This window comes from Phalacrocorax carbo, chromosome Z (genome assembly GCF_963921805.1).
Source record: "Phalacrocorax carbo chromosome Z, bPhaCar2.1, whole genome shotgun sequence".
Lineage (NCBI taxonomy): Eukaryota > Metazoa > Chordata > Aves > Suliformes > Phalacrocoracidae > Phalacrocorax > Phalacrocorax carbo.
The window spans coordinates 28,936,367-28,948,842 of NC_087548.1; positions in this window are offsets into that span (position 1 = coordinate 28,936,367).

The window sequence follows — 12,476 nt, forward strand, 5'->3', positions numbered from 1 at the left end:
ATTCTCTCTCAGGGCTTTCTTAAATGAAGATTTATTTAGAATCTCTGTATGTATATTTTGGGAACAGACACATTATGTCTTCTTGTACTGCATGCCTTGTTCTCAGTTCAAACCAAGGCAGCCAAATCAGATTCTGAAGTCATAAAGCCATAAAGAGCTGAAGACATGAAGAACTGAGTCATCCCAAAATTAAGTAGCCATAGCATTTTGCTTCTCTATGGTCATTAAATGGATAGTTTTATATTCAGCTTCAGACATCTGAGGCATTTCATAAATTGTAATATTTAGGAGCAGAGATACTAAAGAAAAATTTACTTGGAGCACTTACCTGGAAATTTTTGTTTCAGGCTACATGAAATGAACTGCTTTCATTTTGGTTGCTGGACAGAAGCACACACCACAGAGCTGCTGCTGGCACCGTGGCACTGTTGCCACCTTCCCCAGTGCCCCAGAAGCTGTGGTCCTCTCCATGGTGAGGCACTGCTCTCTGCAGTCACCAGGCGAGGGGGCAGAAGAGGTCGCCTCTGTCCCACCACTCTAGAAATAACCCTTTGGGCAGTGATCCTACCTAGCAGCAATTAAAGGCTGTTGGAATAGATAAATGTGACAGAGGGTGAGCTTCAATATTGCAGCCTTGGGAAAGTGTGGAGATAAGGGCTGGACTGCAGTGGATGCCACGAAGAAAAAAACACCCAGACTCAGGCACGCAGAGATGTTACCTTCAGATGACCAGATGCAGATGGTGGAGGTTTGGGTTGTGGTAACAAATTGTATTGCATTCTGTGAGGTAGTTTAACCTGCAGCAGGAATTGACTTGCTTAGTCCAAAAGTGTTTGGCCACCATTTCATCAAAACAGTGTTTTCTCTGCTGTCATAATTCTACTTTTGTTTGGTTGAGGTTTTTTGACAGATTTTTTTCAAATCTACTTCAAATTTCTTAACAACTGAACTGCTGAGTTCTGTGTGGTGTTCAAGTCCAGCTGAGGGGTAGAGTGACATGAACCTGTTTTGACAAGTGTTTCAGCTGCCTTGGAGGCTTTCCACAATTACCAGTTTAGTTGATGGTAGTATGAAGTTTGGGTGTTGCTCACAGACAGTTTAAAATTAAACTGAAATGTTTTCTGTTAAACAAGTGGCACTTTGCATTGTGCCAGAGATGGCTCTGAATATCCATTCTCCTGCTGGCTGGTGTCTTCTCCTCCGACGGAGGCAGGATGAGGAAGTGAACCTTTATGCTCCAGGAAGCGCAGTGCCTGCTGGGCTATAAGGAGAGAGGATCCGTGTTCTCTTTTGTGTGCTGGTAATTGAGCCAAATGTCCAAGGTTGGGTCAGCTGGCAAGACTGGTGAGAAGATTGTATTTGTCCACCCAGTCAAGGCATAGGGATGAGGGAAGTCCCTGCTCAGACAGTTCAGTTCAGATTTATAGAATCTGAATGTCCTGAGTTGGAAGGGAACCACAAGGAACATCAAGTCCAACTCCTGTCCCTGCACAGGACAACCCCAAATTCACACCATATCTTTGAGTGCATTGTCCAAGTGCTTCTTGAACATCATCAGGCTTGGCACCGTGACTGCCTCCCTGGGGAGCCTGTTCCAGCACTCCACCACCCTCTGGGTGAAGAACCCTTTCCTAATATCCAACCTAAACCTCTCCTGGCACATCTTCCTGCCATTCCCTCGGGTCCTGTCATCGGTCACCAGAGAGGAGATCAGCGCCTGCCCCTCCTCCTCCCCTGGTGAGGAAGCTGTAGACTGCAGTGAGGTCTGCCCTCAGTCTCCTCCAGGCTGAACAAACCAAGTGACTTTAGTCATGCCTTATACAGTTTCTCCTCTAAACCCTCCACCAACTTCATGGCCCTTCTCTGGACACTCTCTAGTACCTTTATATCCCTAATGTACTGTGGTGCCCAGAACTGCACACAGTTCTCGAGGTGAGGCCGCACCAGCGCAGAGCAGAGTGGGACAATCCCCTCCCTCGACCGCTGCAACGCAGCCCTCTTGGCTGCCAGGGCACGCTCTTGGCTCATGTTCAGCTTGCCATCAACCAGAAACCCCAGGCCCCTCTCTGCAGAGCTGCTCTCCAGCCTCTAGCTCCCCAGTCTGTGTGTACATCCAGGGTTGCTGTGCCCCTGGTGTAAAATCCAGCACTTGCCCTTGTTAAACTTTGTAAGGTTGGTGATTGCCCAGCTCTCCACTCTGTCCAGATCCCTCTGCAGGGCCTGTCTGCTCTCAAGAGTGTCAACAGCTCCTCCCAGTTTTGTGTCATCAGCAAACTTAATTATAATTCCTTCAAGTCCTGCATCCAAATAATTTACAAAGATTAAAGAGTACTTGTCCCAAGATGGATCTTTGTGGAACCCCACTAGTGACAGTCCACCAGCCCGATATAACTGCATTTACTATGACCCTTTGTGCCCGACCTATCAGCAGGGTTCTCACCCACTGCATTATGCATTTATCCAGCTGTGAGCTGGACATTTTGTCCAGGAGGATACTGTAAGAGATAGTATCGAAAGCTTTACTGAAATCCAAAAGATCACATTGACTGGCTTCCCTTGGTCAGCTAGGTGGGTAACCTTGTCATAGAAGGAAATCAAATTTGTTAGGCAGGACTTTCCCCTCGTGAACCCGTGCTGGCTAAGACCAATGACTGTCTTGTCTTTCAAGCGTTTTTCAATAACTCCCAGAATAATCTTCTCCATAACTTTACCAGGGCCTATAGTTACCAGGATCATCCCTGTTGCCCTTCTTGAAGACTGGGACAATGTTTGCCAGCTTCCAGTCGACAGGGGCCTCTCCAGATTCCCAAGAGCATTGAAAAAATACTGAGAGAGGTCTTGCTATGACATCAGCGAGCTCTTTATGTACCCTTGGATGAATCCCATCAGGCCCTATCGACATAGAGATCTAGCAGGAAGTCCTGCACAAGTTCAGGGTTTATTAGGAATTTATCATTCCTACAGTAATGATTCTCTAGTCCAGTGGTCCCTGAGCCCACCATCAGTGTTGAAGACCAAGGTGAAGAAAGCATTAAACATCTCTGCCTTATTTATGCCCCTGCTTACGAGGTGACTGTTCTCATCAAGCAATGGGCCAATGTTATTTCTGGCCTGCCTTTTGCCATTAATGTATTTTATAAAGCCCTTCTTATTGCCCTTCATGGTACTGGCCAGCTTCAATTCTACCTGAGTTTTGGCTGCATGTATTTCCTCCCTGCAATGGTGAGCAGCATCGCTATAGTCCTTCAATGTCACCTAACCTTGCTTCCATTGGCCATATACTTTCTTTTTTCTCCTTATTTCAAGAATAATACCCCTGGTCAGCCAAGTTGGCCCTTTGCCTCACCTGCTTGACTTCCTACACTTTGAGATTGCCTGCTTCTGTGCTTTTAGGAGTTGGTAATGAAAAAGCGACCAGCACTGATGGACCCAGCACTTTCAAAATCTTTTTCCCCGGAGACCTTACTAAGCAATTCCCTGAGGACCTGAATTCTGCTCTCCTCAAGTCCAGAGCTGAGGTCTTGCTGGCAGCTTTCCTCCTGTCAACATAGATATTAAACTTGACTGTTTCATGTTCACTGTGGCCAAGGTGGCCACCCATCTCTACTTCACCCATGAGGCCCTCTCTGTTAATAAGCAACAAGGCAAGGAAGGCACCCTTCCTCGTCAGTTCCCTTAGTACCTGTACCAAGAAGTTGTCATCCAGATGGTTTAGCAACCTTCTGGACCTTTTTGTCCCAGCCATGTGGTATTCCCATTTGGCTGGTTTTGCAGAGAGTCAGAAAATGATGGAGTCCTGGAGTGCTATCAGTCCAAGGGTAGGGCACCCAGCAGCTTCTTTTGCCTCCAAGGTTGGGGTGGGGGTGTGTTTGAAGCCTGGAATGCCAAACCTGGGGTGTAGCTGCTGAATCCACCCCCTGGGTGATTACATTGCTTCACAAGAAACTGGTCCTGAAGTCTTTCTAAGAGTGGATTAACTCTCCTTTCCTCTGGCTGCTGGGTAAATGTTCCTGCAAAATCCTTCTGTTTCTTTTTTATATTGAGTCCATTGCTGTGATCAACCATTTGATCATGTTCTTATCTTTGTGATTTGTACAGAAAAGCAAATCCATATGTGTCTCCTTGCTGAGGAGTCCTGGAAGGCACAACTGGGCCATTGTTCATCACTGCTGTTGACCTCGCTGATGTGAATGAACCATATATTGAACATTTAATGGAAACTGAGTTATGGATGAGTCACTTGACCAGATAAAAGTAAAATAACACCCAGAGGGAAGGGAAAGCAGCCAAAAAGAAGATATGTCAGTGCTTGTGATAAATGGAGATACCTGCCTTTTTTTTTACCCCCAAGCAAGAAAACACCTTGATCTTGGGCCATAAATGCAGAAAATGAACAAATCGGCTACAACGATATTGCTTGATCTAGCAGACAGAAATATAATGGAGATCTAGTGGCTGGAACATGATTCCAGATATTAGCAATAAAATTCAAATAACCCTTCTTCAGCAAAGGAATTTGCCTTTGGAACAAATTGCCAAGGAGTATGTTTGATATTGTGTCATTTGAAGATATTGGTAGTTTAGCTGTAACTTCAAGGCTTGATATGAGAATTACTCTGATTATTCATGGTCTGTACTATGTGGAAGGCAGGCTGCATTTTTTCAAGGCTTCAGAGAAAATCATAGAATCAGCTTAGGAAAAAATACAGCTAAATTCAAGTAGGAGTTATTCATACTGTCCATTACAAATGTAAAGGGCCCTTGCATTAATTAGCACCAGTGATGACGGTCTACATGTAAAAGTGACTAGTTCTTCTGCTCTTGTGGAAATAGCTGAAGCCCTGTTAGCAGGAGAAGTTGCACCTGTTTAACAGTGCTTACCCCTCTGTAGTTTATTCTTGTTGGGAAGGAGAATAAGCAATGAAGGGGAAGATCATCTGTACAGTACATATACAAGCAGCTACATCAGTAATAAGCCATAAGCCTAATCAAAGATATCAGATTCGTCTGTACTGGTCTGTACTTCAACATACAGGTCTGAGGACCTGAGATCAGGGAACCTGGTGTGAACCCAGCAATCCAAAACAGTAACTGTGGGCCCTGAGACTTGAAGTATTGGGCTCAGGCGTCAGCCACAGCTAATGATGCTTCTGGCTCTGATATGTGGGAAATGTCTGCAGCTGTTGCTTGTGATTGCTGGTCCTGTAGCAATAGCACACTGTACATGAGTTTTCATGCTCTAGCCTTCCATACCAATACATGTACTCAGAGTCTTGGTTTACAAGCTAAAGGAAAGTTAACAGCCAGTGATACAGGCTTGGTCTAAAAGCCAAGCTGAAGTTTTTAGTAGGTCATATGCTACTGAAAAGCAACATCTGCAACTGAAATTAATGGAGAGGTTTTTCTTCTGCACAGTCACACCTTGAATGTTCCTTGGTGTAAGGTAGCTGCTTTCTCTCCCAGCACAATCCCACTTCAGATTTAAAACTGTTTCACCTTGCTGTTAGTTGCTTTCACAGGAATCCTATTCCTGCCACCAGATTGCTCTAAAAATTATAGACAGGGCTTACTAAAAGGCTTTCTGAGAACCCTAATTCTTAACATCTGCAAAGCAACTTTTCCTGTTCCAGAAATATTTTTTCCATTTCCTGAAACAGTTTTAAACTCCAGTTTGCTAGGCTCTGTGGGGGTCCCCTCAGAGAAAGATTAAGATTTAATTAAATACTAGGAGGAAAGAGAAATGGTTGAAACTGAATGAGCCATGGAAGTAAAATGTAATTTCTGCTAGTAATTCTGGCCGTCGTCTCAGGAGCATGCGCCTGTGCTCTCGGTGTTGAGGGACTGATCCCTTCCTGCTGTGGCTGCAGTGACTCAGCTTGTTTTTTTGCTTGTTTTCCAGTGTCAGGAATGGCCTTTATGGCAAATAAGTTTTACAATTCTGCTGGCAAATATCTCAAATATTTAATGAGATATTTGCTGTGATAGGGCAACAGCAGTGTTAGTAAGTGGATCATGGTCCTGCAGCTGCATTGGACAGGTCAACTGATTTGTCCCTGTGGACAAACCACATTACCCTACATTTATGAAATGTTTGTTTCATAATTAAATTGACTAAAAAAAATTTCTGTTTGTAGATATTGGTCTGGGAGCAGGGCTGCTTTATGAAGACAATGGTGTCTTCTGGGGCTGGTGGCAGAGCTGGAGGACCTGCTGTTGCAGGGGGTTTGTAGGGGGGAGTCAGGGAAGGATGTTCGCCCAGGTACAGCCATGCCAGGCCCAAGCAGAGAAAGCGGGCAGGTCTGCAGTCCTCCCTTAGTGCTGGGAAGGGAGGGAGGCCTGTGAGGCCAGCAAGGCCAGCTGGGGAGGCTGGGGGTTGTGAGGGATGTGTGGGATCACTGATGGTGTGGGGTAAAAGCAAGGACTGGGGAGAGGCAGAGAAGGGAGTGTCTTTGTAAAGGCAGTGGGGAGCTCCTTGTAGAGCATATACAAGATCTGGATGGCTTGAAGACTTTTTTTTTTTCTCAATATGCATTTTGTTCTCTTATCTCTTGTCAGTATTTTTCCATTATTACTTTTATTATTCTGAAAAATGCAGGTTATCTAAGATGACCTCCAATTTAAGATCTAGGCCAATGCCTTAATCACATGCCTGGGGCCTTACCTTCTCCCTGGATCCGTATGTAAAGAAATAGCAATTTCTGAGGGGCTGAATATAGCCAAAAGAGTGCCAATATGTGTATGTTGGCTTTATTGTGCTCAAGAGTGTCATCGTTTAAGTGGTATTGCTTTTGTCTTCATCCTCTCCTATGTCTGTACAAAGTATAAATTCAGGCAACCCCTGATTTTGGTGGTTTTGATATTGCAAGAGCAAAGGATGAGTCATACTATGAAGAAGAAGAGGCAAGACATCACAGGTGCAGACTATCTCTGGAAAATTTTAAAAGCATGAAGAAATTAGCTTGGGTTCTGCTATGACAAAGCCATTTAAATAATGTGAGTTGGATACTAATTATATCCTGATTTGAAGCAAAGCTCTGAGCTTGATATAGAATTACTATGAGACTTTGAGGAAGTTACAGTAAACTTGTCAGAAAATATCTGCAGAAACTGCTGTTCTACAGAATACTGGACTTTTGATTACATTATTTCTTCTGCAACCATATTGACTTTCCTTTGAAAAAAGGTTAAGTTTTAAAGATTCCCCTTGGTTTTGTGCTTGAATATGAAAAGCTCCAGTTTTCAGGTGAAACATTTTGCTAGTTTCTCAGTTGAAATACTGTGAGAATGTGAGGTTGTAATAGGTAGTATGCTATTGGAAGTTTATAGTTTCTGTTTGCAAATTGTGTTGAAGAACAGAAGTGCTAATGGAAGTTATGCAAAAAAATCTCAAGGAGGGTTTGACCAAAATATAACTTGATGGCATGTATATATTCTTCAAACCCTCTCCAAAATAATATTTATCCTTCTGCTGGCTCCTTTTCTCATCTTTCCCTTCTGGCTTGTCCTGTGTCACACTCTTTTCTACATTTATGGCTGGGTAAATTCTATTCTACAGCCTGTCTACAACACCACTTGTTAGTACAACACTCGCTGCTATATGCATAAACTGAAGAAGAATGAATCACCAAGGTGATACAGCCTTTGACAGGGGAAAAGAAAAACCTCTTGTCATATTCTCCAAACCCGTGATCTAAAATAAGCAAGAAGGCAGTATGAACATGAGATAAGACTTTGGACTTGGCCACCCACCAGCATGCACAGAACAGGAGTATTCAGAATACATACTGGAATTCTGAGACTTGATGTCACCTTCAGTATTAAAATTGTAAATGATTCTTGCAAAGCAAGCTAGCAGTAAATAAACAAGCATGGCACCTCTATTAGGAAGTAAGCCTCCTGCAAACACCCTGTGGCTCTGCGTATGTGTATGTATGTCCTTGTTACCTCTCTGCCATGAATAAACATTTGACTCACTGCTTGGAACATAGATTTTCAATCAGCCCATGTATGGTGAACAATGCAACAGTTACCAATGTGATATTTATTTCTAGATGATGAAAGTTGGTTTTGGTTCAATAATTTATGAAAATTAATCATGCTGTCTCCATTAGCTTTGGGAATGTCTGCAGCATACATCAGCCCAGAAGGTCACTCTGAGGATTCATTTCTGATTGCTTTATACTGGCTTCCTCCCACAGTATTAAAGAAAAAACCCTCTGCTCAGTATATTCTGCCAGTTAATATACATTGTATAAATAGATGAATGTGTGTATGTATGTGTGTGTATTTTCACCGTGATCTCATAGATACCACTTAGGGGCTTCATGTCCTTATTTGACCTGTTCATTGTTTATTTTGTGCTTTTTTCCTTTCTAGCGTACATAATTGTCTTGCAATGACCAAGAAACCCACAGAGCAGTTCTTGTACTGCTTGTGAGAACAGAGCAGCCGAGCAGCAGACTTTAATAAGGCTGAGCTTAGCTAATAATAACATGATTTTATGCTTCAGAATCTGGGGCCAGCAGAACTCAGGAGCACAAGGTCTGTCAGGAAATGCAAGTAAGAGAGCAAATGCATTAAATCCTGCTACAACTACACTGCAGAGGCAGATCCTAGAGACTGCCTTTAGAGAACTAATGAAGTTATGGCCAAAGCAATTTTCCTAATGGCGATTTGCTCATTATCTTTCTATATGAGCTTACTTTCAGCTTACTCATATGCACTTCTTATAAAAGTTGTCTGTGGTTTTATAGGCTATAAGGTACAACTCCTTCTCCTTTCCCCAATGACGTGCTTATTGACTAAGGAACCCATTTTGCTTCCCTGCAGACATGTGTTGTAATGATGGGGGCTGTTACCCTTCTGCCTATAAGTCAGGTGTGCCTTGGATTTCTTGAGGATTTCCTTCCCTTCGGGGCCAGCAGTAAGAATGAAATGTATGTATTACAAAAAGGAAGAGGGAGGGGACCTATGAAATACCTGCATTTTTCCAACATGCTTGGAGCAGGAACATCATTGTGTTTCCTAAGGGTTGTAATGGACAGTGATTATAACTGGAACACACTCTTCTTCCAGAGTAGAGGAGGAGGGATGCTTTATAGTCCGTTGAAACAATGAGGAGCAACTTAGGATAGATAATAGAGAAATAACAAGGCTGCGGCTTAGAATTTATTGAAAAAAGGAGTGCCTGAAGAAACGCAGTGCTGGTGTCATAGCACCAAAAAAGTAATGAGCTTTTTATAGAGCAAGGAATTCTGAGCCACCCTGGTTTGCAATGCCAAAGCAATCCCTTTGGACCAAAGCTATCTCTTCCTTTCTAGTACAGGTTATGTGTCTGTTTGCTAACAGCATGATAACTCCCCATTTCGGGCATAACATGACTGTGGGGCTCCAGTGTAAGAGCTATTATTTAATCCCAGTCCTTTTATTAGGCCTAGACATAGTAGTTACCATAAGACAATATAGAGATTAATACATGCTAACCATTAGATGTAGAACAGCAGAGTAGTTTAGCACATATGAATAAACCTTACAGGGAGCCTAGATCTGTTTAACATTAGGCTAACAAATGACAACCAGAAACTGTCAGCGGTGAACGATAGACCTGAGCCTGGGCTTTCCACAAGCGGTAGGAAGTAGCAGCTTGAGTACCAGGTTCCCAGCAAACATAGTTTTTATCTTACTAAGATGATGTGATCCTATACAGTTACATGATATAGAGTAATACATATTGTTTATTAAGATAATAAATAACTGGTCTGGCAATATGATTAGTTTCCTCTGTCCCTGCGTGTAAGTACTAGTTACAAGAATAGCTTATGAAAGTTCATATCTACACATAACCAAGTCCTTGCTGAAGCTCACATAAAGTAGTAAAATTTCCACCCAAACAGGGGAATTCCCTAGCGTTCATGATAATCTTTCCTCCTGATTTTAAAGATCTCTTTTCCTTCCTTTTACATTTGTTTGTATTTTCATTTCATTTTGACATAGCCATCATTTGCATATGTTTCCTACCCCTGTGGCAAATTAGTTTGTCATGTTACATCCATATTGGGTTCCTTAAGCTCTTGTGATTTCCCAGCTAATGTCTGTGGGCAAGACTGCTTTTTATCATGTAAAAATCAACATGCCTAGAAATCTTGAACAAGAATATAGTGCTTTCTTTCAAGTAAATAAAACATGTATCTTATTGAAGATATTTTTTTTTTACTGTTTAATAAAATTTGTGTTCTGTGTTTGCTGACAAAAAGTAGTCTGTCATGCTGCACAGTTAGCTGCTGCAAAGTATGCTGTGTAGTTCAGGCAGTGACATTGATTGCTGGGCCAGGAAGCAGTGCAAGTGGGCTGAAAACAAATCCTGGAAAAATTACTGTGTCAAATACAGGCAAAGTGATATGGATAAATGGTAAGTAGTGAAAAATATCAGGAAGTGTTGATTCCTGAAAATTGCTGGCTTGACTCTTGGGTACAATACTCCTGCAGATTTCACATGAAAGAGTAGCTGTGACACACAGCATTCAGGGCAGTTTGCATAATCACAAGCTGCAACCAGTAGAATTTGCAGCAAGGAAAAAAAAATCATATAATTCAGTTAGTTTGCTGGCTTCTGTAGCAGCAGTAGGACAAATGCATCATGGAGCAGTTTACTGACTTACCAAGCCTAATGTTCCGCTTCACTTTTCATCTTAGACAGCCCTGATATGAAAAGCTATTAGGAAAAATTCCCTGAAAACCAATGTGTCATATTTTGTACAGAACCACTTGAGGAAAAGGTACTTACCATGCCTTCCTGAAGTGCATGGTAATGACCTGAAAGAGCCACTGAAAGATTGTTTTAGGCTTGGCCTTATTGCAAAGAAGAAAAATAGTGAAGGTCATTTATGTACTCTGTGTTGTAGGGATGTTTTTATTCTTTGTTGATAGCTCGTGAGAGCTCTGGGAGGAGTTTTGATACCTAAATCTCATCTAGTCATCTCTTCAGACAGCAACCTTCAAAACAGTGAGTCAGCCAGTGATGGAAGCAATGCAGAAACACAGCCTTCCTTTTAACAAAGTTGCTGCCTTCACTTTTGTGAGTGGCAGTGCTTCATAAAAGACAAAAACCCGTGGGACTGGAGACACCCAAGGCACCACTTCTGAGTGGGAAGTGTGCAACTAGCACAAAGCATCCATATGGCTTTCACAACAATTCATGAAAAAGGTTTGTAACTGCAAAGTTTGTGGCAAAGTGGAAAAAAGTTCTTGTGGCAGCTTCCCTGCAAGATGGGGGCGGGGAGGAGGGTGGTGAAAGTGGCCATGTGCATGTTAGTCACCTTGGTGATTTATAGGGAGTTGTCCTTTTGGTGGGGTTTTTTAAGAAAAATTGAAATTCCACCATCTGGGCTGTGGTTTCCTTGTGCAGTACTCTTTCAGATTGGTCATCAAGGCTGCTTTGAGGAAATCTTTATGATTTACGTGAAATATCAAAGTAAATATCAACCATTCGTCCAGCTACTCAGAGCTGCGTTTACAGATGTCGTCACATGGAGGAAAAGGGTGGCTGTGCTTGGCCAGGCCACTGAAATTTGGAGAGACTCATTATGCCAGTTCCTGTGCCGTGCTGCCATGGGTCTGGCTTACTGCAGGTTTGCCCTGGTGAGGCCACGCCCTGGGAGAGCTCAGTCTGCTGCCCTGGCAGGTCTCCTTGGCTCTGGTGAAAAGCTTCTTCCCTCCTCTGCCTCCATGGACTTGAGCCTTTGCACTTTTGCTGCCTACAAGTTCAGAGTAAACCACTCACCCACAGCAAATTTCCTCAACCACAATAATATTGTGCCGTCCCCTTTTTATTTTAAGCAAAGTGTAAAAATTATAACCACAGGGACACAACTATAATTCATATAAAGCATTTTTTCTCCTTTTTCACCACAGTTAGAGCATTGAGTTCAACCTCTCCTAATTTTCTAATCTCTGGGGTTCACATTAGCGCTTACCATGCAGTCCCATGTGAAAAAGATATGTGATCCTTAATGAGCACAAGTGCTAATGTCTTTGATTTTTCCCACCTAAACAGCTCTGCTGCATCTTCTTTAGCAGGAGAGATGTGCAACATCTCATGGGAAAGAGGGGCAACCTCCTGAGGTCCCAGTCACTATTGTTGTGGTATTTGGTTATTCCTAGGACACATTTGGTGCAAATAGTGATACAGTATGAGACTCACAGTCCAGGGTGCAATGGTTTCAGGAGAGTGAGACTTGTGCAGCCTGCTTTAGTCAGTGGGAAAATCACTGTGATAGTGGACATTTTGTGTAGGCAAGCCCTGGAAGCTGAGCGCTGTGATCCTGTTTGCATTAGCTGTTGCACAAACAAACATTAAGCTCCAGATTTTAATATCCATTTGTTTCATACAAAAGCTATTAATATATTGCATAGAGTGTTTTCAGGACACTTTTATTTGCAGAGATAACTAGTGACCTAGGAAAATCTTCCCATTCTGT